Below are 12,207 nucleotides of genomic sequence, written 5' to 3'. Positions count from 1 at the left end.
ATTTATGTATTCTGTAAAGGAGTCTCCATTTATGCCCATTATCCCACCAGTCTTGCTATAATTTTTCACCCACCGACCCCTTAGCTTCTGAATTGCTCGGTGGAAGGTCTTCATCCAGAGTAGAAATTTTGTCAGCTTTTGTAACTAAACCTCTATGTGTAGGGACGCATAAAAGGTGGACACATAAATCACTCGACGCATGAAATGATTTTTGATGAGTTTCCAAAAGTAAATCTGACCGATTGCTAGAATAACCTGTTTTAAGATACATCAAAACCGAAAAGGCATCTGAACTAATTACAACTTTACATGCACAAATTTCCACCATCCACTTTAAGCCGAAAATAACGACAACAAATTCTGCTGTATATACTGATGAATGTTTTGTAAGTTGTTTCTTTACCGCTACATGCAATTCGGCCATAAAATCAGCCACACACACATCCCAGTTATCTGTTGATTCTTCTGCAACAATGGTTAACACGTCATAATCATTTTCGTAAGTATACTGATGAACCAACAGATTCTCAGTCATAACGAAGGCATTAGACTTTATTAAACTGTGTGACCTAAAAACTACTACTCATAGGCAAAAAAGGTGGGGTTTCAGAGAACGTTACAGTGGGGCATGTTCCGTAATAAAAATATCCCATCTCTTTACCGTGGTAACATCCCAGCCACCTGAATCTAACACATTCATATTCACCACTGCAGCACCCCTACAAGTTGAATGAATTATTTATACGTCAAAGGCCTCATATATTTCAGTTACATTAACAATTTCTACCCTGCCCCTTTCCTTATAAAATTGCCACATTATCCCTTGGACAACTAAACTATCAAGTACAATAACAATATAACCTTGAAGAGAAAAAAGAAATGTGTGAACAATCATGTTTCTTGAATATGTATAACATCGAGGGGGGGGGATTTGACAAATCAGAAATAAACTTAGTAGTCTTGTCCATGAGAAAGCAGGTTTCTCGCATTCATCCGCAATAGTTTATTCCCATTATGTAACTTCACTGATGGACTGGGGTATAGATACCCCACCCATCAGAAGTTCACTTATAGCTTCCCACATAACACCGGTTACACCAAGATACCTTTTTCAGCTTCACAATATTTTTTATTTCCTGATTAGGACAATATTTCTGAGCAGTACAATTCACCACATCCGTTATAAGCATCACAATATTCATGTTGTGATTTACAATCCAGCAGTAAATTATCTTTAATGAGAGAACAGGGATGCCGAAATGTGTCCACTGACGTCACAATCTCTTCCCTTACTGGGAACACTTTGTAACGATTCGCTTTAACTATTTACAACACTGACTGACGTTCATATTAAATAATTAGACTATAATTATTTCATTTGACCGACAGGCACCTCAGCCAGTGACAGCAGGGGATTGAGGTACGTTTGAGCTACGACAGACCTGGTGGAATTCTGCCGCACATTCAGATTCTCCTTTTCGGCTCAATCACCATGGCGGAGTTCAGCGAGTTGCTGCAGTCAGTGGTCGCCGGCCTCGGCTTCCACAAGGACGGGCGTGATTACCCTCCGGCGTCTTGGTGAGTCCGTTTCGGCAGATATTTATGGAGGCTGACGAAGAGTGTTGAAGCACAGAGGGAGTGAAGAGCTGATCTCAACAGCCAGACAGACACGTGGCCCCGCCAGTTTGACAGCTTCCGCCGATTTTGCGCGGGGCCCGACAGAAGTTGTCGTTCCGATGCAAAGCGGGTGTTATTGAACAATTTGTGTCATTTGTCAACTTTTATGTCATCCTACAAGTGCATCGTGACGGCGGGGCCTAATATCCTCTGTCGCGTCTGCTCCATCACCATCTCTGGCAGTCATTCCAGACTCACACCACAATATGAAAAATAAAACTTGCAACACATATCTCCTTTAAACATCTGAGTCGTTTAACATTACTGTCTAACATAAGGCTCTTGTGACAGCAGCGTGGGGAAAAGATACAAACTTACAATAAATTTCAAGCTACATAAATTATGCAAAAGAGACACATCAGTTAGTATTACACATTTCACCTTAAATACAGACCTTCTGGTATCAGACAAATACAGGTTACCCACTCTTTCTGTTCCTCTCATATTCCGATAATCTTCTGTCAGGCTTCCCTCGACCTCTGCCGTTCCTGAGAAAATATCCCTAAACTGTCTAAACTCCATCCAGGCAGCATCCTGGTGAACGTTTTCCACTCACCGTCCAAAACCTGCAGATTTCTCCTATTATAGAACTGCAACCGGGCAGGGCAGGAACTCAGTGTCTCAATACTAAAGACAAGCAGGCCCGACATCGTCTTTACCATCCCATCACCTTGTGTAGACACTTTTAGGCAGTTATGAACTGGGTTCCTCCATAATCTTTGTGAATTTCATCTGCAGTATTCCTGCAGAAAATATCCTTTGTATAGAAATCTAATCGGAACGGAATGCAACATTTTAAGAAATATACCAGGCCAGGCGCCACCTATTGAGCGGAACAGAGTCGACGTTTCGGGTGATGTCCTTCACTGTCAACCTTGACACTGGCCCTTCCAGGCTGACCTCATTTTTTCAAATGAGCCTCTTTTCACCACTTACTCATTCAACACACACACTGCACTCTGAGTAAAGACGTTCGCTCTCATCATCCCCTTAAAGATTTCACCTTTTACCATTAACCTACGAGTTATTGTTCGTGTCTCACCCGACCTGAGGTGGAAAAGTCTCAGTTTGGGTGAGACTAAACCTGTTGAAACTTTCACTCCAACTCAGGTTCTCAAATTCTGCAGGCATTATTATAAAACTTCTCAGTCAAAATTCCCGCTTCTTGATTTCTTTCTAATACTTCAGGGTTTTCCACAGGAGTGTCCTTTACACTTAAGCATTCCAATTCGTGTACTCAGTACTTTGATCCATGAAGGCACATGTGCCAAAGGCTCTCTTCATGACCCTACTTAGGAATTATAGACCTGTATTCCCAGATACCTCTGATCTCCGCAGACCACAATCCCCGACTATTCACTGTGTAAGTCGCACTCTGGTTATTCCTGGCGATGGGCAATACCTCACAATGGTCTACATTATATTCCAACTGCAGAATCCGCAGTCCATTTATCTGTGGTGGCTGAGGAAGAATGTTGATCGCGGTGACGGTCGGGAGCTATGCAAACCGGATGTTATTCTAAAGCAATTGGACTGGTCGTTTCATGTCTTACTGAGCTAATCCCTTCTGCCCATACAAGAACAACAAAACCCTCCGTTATCTACACATTCATGTGGAATCTAATAGCCTCCATCGTATACGCCTCCAACACCACCCCTGGCATTCATTCCAGGCACTTACCACAGTGAGTATGAGGAACAAAACTTGCAACGCATTCTCATTGGTCTGCCATAAGGTGTTTGTTTTACAGCAGCCGTGTCGTAAAGATGCAAAAATACCCTGAATTTTAAAAGAAACACATAAATAGTTCAAAATGTACCAGTGAAATAGTGCTCCTCTTTCTCCTGAAATGTGGTAGTGTTTTAATTAAGTGGTGTTTCTCCTTTCTGCTGTGCACGCTCTCTAGAATTAGACATATCCTCCTTAGCTAAAAGTACCGGTGGTTCAGATTATTCCGATGAATTTCTGCCAGAGCTCCATCGACCTCAACCGCTCTAGAGCAAATATCCCTAAATTGTTCAAACTCTCCTCATCCGGGAAGCATCCTGGTAAACCTCTTCTACGCCCCGCCCAGAACCTCCACAGTTTCCGTCTAACAGAACTGCAATACTTCAGTATGACAAAACTGAAGGTTTATAAAAGTACAACATAACCACCAGACACTGTATCTCAGTGCCTCGAGTACTAAAGACAAACAGGCACGAGATCCCTTCTGTCACCCTGTGCAGCCACTTTCACGGAGTTATGAGCTGGGATCCGCAACAACTCTTCTGAATCTCCTCTGCAGTTCCCCAGCACAGAAGATCCCCTCTGCATCCACTCTATCAAAACATTTCGCTATTAGACAGGTTTCAATGAGGACACCCCTCGTTAGTCTGAAATGCAACGTATACAGACCCAGCCAGCAAACATTCTTTATATGACAAGCCTTTCAAAGCTGGAACCATTTTCGAGAACCTCCACTGCAGATACGGCCCAGTGCATCACGGGTAAAGCCCTCCCAACCACTGAGCACATCTACATGAAATGCTGTCGTAGGGAAACAGCATCGAGCAATGGAGATCCCCACCACCCAGGTCATGCTGATATCAGCAGATAGAAGGCACAAGGGTATCAGGACATGGACCACAAGGTTCAGGAAGTGTTACTACCCTTCCAACACATCAGGGTCTTGAATAATAAGGGATCACTGCACTCAACTACACTTGACCCATCATTGAAATATTCCCAGAACCAATTATCTCACTTTCTGGCACTCTATATCTCATTATCTCATGTTCTCGTTATATATTGCTATTTATTTATATTTCCATTTGCACAGTTTGCAGTCTTTTGTACTCTGGTTGATCTCTCATTGATCCTGTTATAGTTACTATTCTGTAGATTTCTTGACTTTGCCCTCTAAAATTAATCTCAGGGTTGTATATCGTAACGATAATATACTTTGATAATAAACTTACTCTGAAATCTCGTCATTTATTCATTTATTTATTTATTTTTAAGAGAATTACATAAAATGAATAGAATATTAGAATAGTTAAAATTAATATTGGCCCAACCCCCTCCTCTTAACCCTCCCCCCTTAGACCCCTATCTGAAAACAAGAAAATAAATAAAAAGAAAAAAGAAAGAAAGAAAAAAGATAGAAAGATTGCCTGGATATCGGAGGATCCCCACATGCTCCATGGGGTTCAACATAACTTCAGCTTTTACTTTCCACTAATAACTTATAATTTTATCTTCAAAGGACCTATAAATATGTCACATTCATTTGTTAAATTGTAAGTATTTTTTTCAAGAGGAATGCAGCTATATATTCCATTATTCCATCGATCCATAGTTAAATATGAATCTGATTTCCAAGTAACTGCAATAGCTTTTTTTGGCTACTGCCAATGCAATTTATATATATATATTTCTGATATTTATTCAATTTAGGTTTCGGTATTATCCCTTCAATATCACCTAATAAAAATAATATTGGGCTATGTGGCAGTTGTATTCCAATGATTTGTTCCAGTAAAAGTCTTTAATTTATCCAAAAAGGTTGAATTTTAGAACAGGACCAAGTAGAATGTAAAAAGAAACCAATTTCTTGATTACATCGAAAACATTGGTCAGATAAATTTCAATTAAATCAATTTATTTTCTGTGGTGTTATATATAATTGATGTAAAAATTATATTGTACTAATCTAAGTCGGAGATTTATTGTATTTATCATACTATCAAGACATGGTCTTGACCAATTTTTTTCATCAATTTTAATATTCAAATTAGTTTCCCATTTTTGTCTTGATTTATGTCTTGGTTTAATTGTCTATTTTTGAATCAAATTTTGCATACAACATGTACATTTTTTAATTTTCACTTTTTGAATTAAGATTTATATTTCAGTAGGTTTTGGCATTAACATTGTTTGACCCAGGATATCTCGTAAAAAGGCCTTTAATAGAAAATAGCAGAAAAGAGTCTTATTTGATATTTTATATTTATTTTTAATTGATCAGCCGACATCAATATACCTCCTTCAAAACAGTCACCCGTATATCTGATCCCTTTTTGAAACCAGTTTTGTAAAAGTTGATTATCCATTGTGAAAGAAATAAGCCTATTTTGAATTAAAGTTCTTTTTGCTAGTAAGGATTTCTTTATTTCATCATCCATATTTACCTTATTCCATAAATCAATCAAATGTCTTAATATAAGAGATTCGTTTTCTTCCCGTATCCATTTGGATTCCCATTTATATATAAAATCTTGTGGTATATTTTGTCCTATCTTATCTAGTTCTATTCTAATCCATGCCGGTTTCAAAAAAATAAAAAAAAATTATATGCACTAAATCTAATTTGATTTGCTTTGTAATAATTCTTAAAATTTGGAAGTTGTAACCCTCATAAATCAAATTTACATGTCAATGTTTTCAACGATATTCTTGACATCTTTCCTTTCCAAAGAAACGTCCTCACACATTTCTTCAATTCTTGAAAAAAACTTCTGAGGCAGTTGTATTGGTAATGTTTGGAATAAATATTGTAATCTAGGAAATATATTCATTTTACAGCATTAACTCTACCTAATAATTTTATTGGTAACATCATCCATTTATCAAGATTTTCTTATATTTTTTTTCAATAATGGCAAATAACTTAGTTCATATAAATTCTTTATATCATTATCGACTCATATACCTAAATATTTTACACCATTTGTTGGCCATCTAAATTGAGTTACTAGTATACATTGACTATAATCTCCTTTGGTAAGGGGTAAAATTTCATTTTTATCCCAGTTTACTTTATACCCTGATATTTTCCCATATTCTTCCAATCTAAAAGATAATTTTTGCAACGATCGCAATGGGTTTGTTAAATAAATCAGAACATCATCAGCAAATAAATTAATCTTATATTCTTCTTGGTTAACTTAGAAGCCCACAATATCTAAGTCCGTTGTAATTATTTCAGCTAATGGTTCTGTCGCCGACACAAATAGGTAGCCTTGTCTAGTTGACCTTATTAAGTGAAGTGATGTTGAAATTTGATCATTTGTCACTACTTTAGCTTGAGGACTCATATTTAAGTTTTTAATCCATTTTATAAAAGATTTTCCTAACTCATATTTTTCCAATACCTTAAATAAAAAATCCTATTCCAATCTATCAAATGCTTTTTCTGCATCCAAAGCAACTGCCACACTCAATTCCTCTCTTTTTTGTGACCGATGAATTATGCTAAGTAACCGAGTTACATTATCCGTCGATGGTCTATTTTAATAAAGCCTGTTTGATCCATATGTATCAATTTTGGTAAATATTTAGATATTCTATTGGATAAAAATTTTGCTATATTTTTATAATCTGTATTCAACAAACAGATAGGTCTATATGATATTGGTTTTAAAGGATCTCTCTTTTTTTGGCAGTACTATTATGATCGCTGTCGAGAAAGATTTTGGGAGTTCATGCGTTCTTTCCATTTGATATATTAACTCAATAAAAGGAGGAATTAATAAATCTTTAATATTTTTAATAAAATGCAGGCGGACAAACAGTCTTCTCCTGGGGATTTATTACTCTGAAGTGATCCTAAAGCTTCTTCAACCTCTATTAATGTAAAGGGCATACCTAGTCCTTTCTGTTCTTCCGAATTTAATTTTGGAAAAGTTATTTGTGATAAAAATGTTTCTATCTCAGCAATCTCATTTTGTGATTCTGATTGACATAATTCGGAGTAAAATATTTTGAAAGTTTCATTAATTTCTAAAGGTTTATCTTATTTGCACTTGTTCTAATTGTATTTATTGTTTTACTGTTCTGTTTTCAACTGCCAAGCAAGAATTTTGTGTGATCTTTCACTTAATTCGTAATATCTCTGTTTAGTTCTCATTATGACTTTTTCTGTTCGATACGTCTGGAATGTATTATAATGTAATTTTTTATTGGCAAGTTGTTTTCGATTTTCTTATGTCGTATATCTTTGGGATTCTTTTTCTAATTTTGTAAACTCTTTTTCTAATTGATCTATTTCTGCCATATATTCCTTCTTAATTTTAGAAGAATAACATTATCTTACCCCTGAAATATGCTTTCCTCGCTTCCCATAATATAAACAATGAGGCAGTGTTTTCCATCTGAGAGATCAGTAAGTTGTATAATTCCTCAGGGCCTGGTCGGATATACCGCAGATTATTGCGAGAGTCAGGAGAGGAGATTACTGGGGAGTTAAACAATATATTTGTGTTCTCTTCAGACAAAAGGAAGATCACTGAAAAGGGACGATGAATGTTATTCCATAGTTTAATAAATTGGTATTGATATTCCTGGAAAACATAGACTGGAGAGTCTCACGTCAGGGGTAGGGACGTCACTGGAGAGGATTCTCAGGGATAGGATGGAGAGTTATCGAACCCCACTCACGTAAACAGATCCCCTGGATCTTCTGATTCGTGATGGCCATTATTTTGTGTCTAGTCCCATTAACTTGTACCAGAGCTAAAGCGTTTAATGCCCTTCACATCCATGTAGCTGTCCGAATTTCCACCAAATGTTGCAATTTAACCTGCATTCACCACGTCTCTTTCTACACTCAAACTGCCCTCTGGGTAGAGAAGTTATGAAGAGGAACTTAAAGCAGTTCACCCTCTCAACTCCAGATCCATGGATCTAAATCGGGGCTCGCCTGTCTGCATTCCTCCTGCAGTCCGCAACCGGCTCATTTGTTTTTGCGACACTGAGGGAGAGGATGTTTTCTTGACACCACTCTGTCAGGGTGATGACTTCATCGCTGTAGGCTGCATTGTTATTATTTGAGATTAGGCCAAACAATGTCGAGTCGTGGTCAAATTTAATTAGCAGATTGGAGCTGTAGGTGGAGATACAGTCATGGGTATACAGAGAGAAAGGAGGGGACTCAGGACACAGCCCTGATGGGCACCTGTGTTGAGGGTCAGACGGGAAAAGGTGAGGGAGCACAGTCTTACTACCTGCTGGCGATCTGACGGGACGTCCAGGAGCCAGTAACACAAGGCAGGGTGAGGGCCGAGTTCTGGAGGGAATTATTCACTCTTCACCTATGTAACGCTCAGGGAAAGGTCTCACTCGTAATGTAGCGGGTTCTCTGTAGCAGCAGTGCTTGGGTTATGATTGGAGATGACGGGGGTATGGAATGTGTGACGTCCAGTGAGGGCAGTGGTTTTGCCCGAGAGCGAGGGATCCGCGGGCTTGTGTTCGGCAGAAGATGGGGAGAGAAGACGCCAGGCTGGGGAGGTGATAGACTGCGGGACGGAGTGGACTTGGAATGGCGTCGGGTGTCGACTGTGCCCTGGGGAAATCGATGGAGAGCGAACGGACGGGAAAACAGTGAGCTCCAACGTGCGCGTTAGACGGTTTCATTACAATGGGCCCTCTTTCATTTGGTTTTCTTCACTGACCCGATGGTCAAATAAAGAATTTTAAAGCGCAATGGTTTAATTGCATGTTGTGTTATTTAGTAGCACTACTTTGGAATCGGACAACACATCAAGCAACATCCACAAAAACGATATTTCTCAAGTTTGACTGGGCCGGAGGCTGTCTTTCCCTAGTTTCACAACGCTGGCCGAACCTGAGGGCTACAATTGTGTGGGTATCGCTGGGGATTGATTTCGATGGATCTTCAGTGATTACGCTGAACATTAAGTCAGCGCGTTAGCACGAGGCAATCTGTAAATGCAGGAAATTCAAGCAACAGACACAAAATACTGGTGGAACACAGCAGGCCAGGCAACATCTACAGGGAGAAGCACTGTCGATGTTTTGGGCCAAGATCCTTTGTCAGGACTAACTGAAAGGAAAGATATTAAAAGATTTGAAAGTAGGAGGGGGTGAGAAAAATGCGAAAGGATAGGAGAAGACCTGTGAAACTGAGAGCCGGAAAAGTGATTGTTAAAAAGGATACAGAGCTGAAGAAGGTAAAGGATCATGGGACGGCAGGCCTAAGGAGAAAGAAAGGGGGAGGGGAGCACCAGAGGGAGCTGGAGAACTGTCAGAGTGTTGGGCAGAGAGAGAGAGAAAGAGAGAGAGAGAGAGAGAGAGAGAGAGAGAGAGAGAGAGAGAGAGAGAGAGAGAGAGAGAGAGAGAAAAGAGAGGCGGGGTGAAAACTAAACACATTAGGTTTGGGGTAAGAAGCAAATCAATTAGCTGCCCCAGTTCCATGTGCACTACCAAACCCAGTTGCATCCCTGCAAACACATTAGATTATCCCAGAGCAAGAGTCATTTCAAACAGTTCACAGAATAGCTGCCTCCATCTTAAAATGTTCTAAGTTCAAACTGTATTAATTATTAAATAATCCATGTGTGACTGCATCACTGTGTGTCTATATACGTCCGCATGTGTGTCTGTCCGTCTGTGTGTGTGTCTGTGTCAGATACTTGCCGGCAGACAGCACTCTGTGTTTGTCGAGACAGCGCGCCTACTTTGGACACCTGGCTGGTGTTGGCTGGCTGGTCCTTCAGGGCGCCAGAAGGACGCGTGTACGCTGGTTCGGGGAATTATAAAACATTGCATTATTTGTAAGGGATACAGCAGAATGATGGGTTTTTTTCTGAAGATGGGAGATCTCGGCGAGTCTCTGCTGTTACCAAACCGCAGGTTTCGTTTACTGTGGACTGTCGCTCTGAGCGCCTGAGTGAGGCGGGACTGTGACGTCAGTGACAGGCTGTCCCGGTTTGTGCAGATTAAAGTACAGAGACACAGAGAGAGGGAGAGAGAGAAAACAGCTACGCTGACAGTCTTCACAAGACTTGGAACTATGAACAACCGAGGCCAGTTTGCTCCAGAATGTGTGATTGCCACTTCGTATAATCCACAGGTGTGGATTTTGGGATATCTTGTGGGACCACTTACGTGTTAACCCTTGCCTAGGTATGTTGTGTGGAAGACGATATTCCTGTGACAGGCCGTTTTCGGTCATAATTGGTATGTGGATTTGGAACGATGACGGACAAGATCTACGGCGGCTGTGATCTCGTTTTCCCAGCGTGGAACCTGTAGAATACTTGGTACTTGCCTTCTCTGTCCATTACAACGTGCATTGCAAATATCTCTCCCCCATCATTTATTCCGTGGATGACTGAACTTTCCTACTTTACTATCTCAAGCCTCTGAGCCTTATTCCCCCAAGCTCAATAGTTGGGAGTTATATTTACAGATATACACTCAGAACATTGTGAACTTTTGTTTAGCTTGGTTATGTTACTATATTAAAGTAGTTACTAATAAAGACAGTGGTTTTAACATCAAAACCAGACTCCATGTGTAATCTATTGCTGCTGCGTCCTTTCTTAAACGTTACATTTGGTAACACTGCTCAATACATTTGAGGATGTTGAACGGGGAATAAAAGAGTGAACATATGAGGAGCGTTTGATGACTCTAAGCCTTTACTCGTTACGTTTAGAAAAATGATGATGAAATCACATTGAAACCAACCGAATATTGAACTAACACAGAACAGAGTGAGCCCTGGGGAGGCAGATGTGACTGTGTGTGTGTGTGTGTGTGTGTGTGTGTGTGTGTGTGTGTGTGTGTGTGTGTGTGTGTGTGTGTGTGTGTGTGTGTGTGTGTGTGTGTGTGTGTGAGTGTGTGTGTGTGTGTGAGTGTGTGAGTGTGTGTGTGTGTGTGAGTGTGTGTGCGTGTGTGTGTGTGTGTGTGTGAGTGTGTGTGTGTGTGTGTGTGAGTGTGTGTGTGTGTGAGTGTGTGAGTGTGTGTGTGTGTGTGTGTGTGTCTGTGTGTCTGTGTGAGTGTGTGTGTGTGTGTGTGTGTGAGTGTGTGTGTGTGTGAGTGTGTGAGTGTGTGTGTGTGTGTGAGTGTGTGTGTGTGTGAGTGTGTGTGTGTGTGTGTGTGTGTGAGTGTGTGTGTGTGTGTGAGTGTGTGTGTGTGTGTGTGTGTGTGTCTGTGTGTCTGTGTGTGTGTGTGTGTGTGTGTGTGTGTCTGTGTGAGTGTGTGTTTGTAGGCTGGGCTCTAGAGCTGGTCGTAAATTGACCTTTTGCAACATTGGGCTTCACAAGTTCACGTGATTCTACACATGATTTAAACCAGATGAAGAACCACTTTGTCTCTTAATATGACAAGGCTTTCAATCCAGGAATCATTTATGCGAACCTCTTGTGAACCCTCTCCAATGTTAGCCCATCCTTTCCAAGATAAGAGTCTAAATCTGATCAGAATACTCCAAGTGAGGCCTCGCCAGCGGTTTATGAAGCTTCAATATTACATCCTCGGGTTTATATTCTCGGTCTCTCGAAGTGAATATTACTACCGTATTTGCCTTCCTGACACCGACTCAACCTGCAAATTAACCTTCATAGAATCTGGCACAAAGACTCCTAATTGTCATTGCGCCTCATAATTTTTTTTATAATTTTCTGACCATCTACCCTTCTATTTATTTTAACAATACTATAGTGTTTTGACAACATATTCCATCTGCCACTCTTTGCCCATTCTTCTAATCTGTCTAACTCTTTCTGGAGCCCCTCTACTTC

Source organism: Hypanus sabinus (genome assembly GCF_030144855.1).
Source record: "Hypanus sabinus isolate sHypSab1 chromosome X2 unlocalized genomic scaffold, sHypSab1.hap1 SUPER_X2_unloc_31, whole genome shotgun sequence".
Taxonomy (NCBI): domain Eukaryota; kingdom Metazoa; phylum Chordata; class Chondrichthyes; order Myliobatiformes; family Dasyatidae; genus Hypanus; species Hypanus sabinus.
The sequence above is the reverse complement of the archived record's forward strand: the minus strand, read 5'-3'. Positions refer to the sequence as shown.